A 420-nucleotide genomic window follows, 5' to 3' on the forward strand; every position below is an offset into this window, starting at 1 on the left:
CATGTAATGTTTTAAATTTCCATTAGTTGTACAAATATTTTGTGGTTATTTTTTAAACCAGAAACATTTTTCAAATGTTTTGTATAGACAGAAAAATAAGAAATGCATTGGCGTTATTAAGTAGCAGGACTTCCCTGGTGGCTTAGATGGTGAAGAATCTGCCTGCGATGTGGGAGGCCTGGGTTCGATCCCTGGGTCAGAAAGATCCCCTGGAGAAGGGAATAGCTACCCACTCCAGTATTCTTGCCTGGAGAATTCCATGGTTAGAAGAGCCTGGTGAGCTATAGTCCATGGGGTTGCAAAGAGTCGGACATGACTGAGCAACTAACACTATTAAGTATCAGTGTTTTAGTTAGAAGAATAATTTTGTGGCTATGTTAGTCTGCTCAGGATGTAATAACAAAATGCTACAGACTGGGC

The sequence above is a fragment of the Bubalus bubalis genome, chromosome 3, assembly GCF_019923935.1.
Source record: "Bubalus bubalis isolate 160015118507 breed Murrah chromosome 3, NDDB_SH_1, whole genome shotgun sequence".
Taxonomy (NCBI): Eukaryota; Metazoa; Chordata; class Mammalia; order Artiodactyla; family Bovidae; genus Bubalus; species Bubalus bubalis.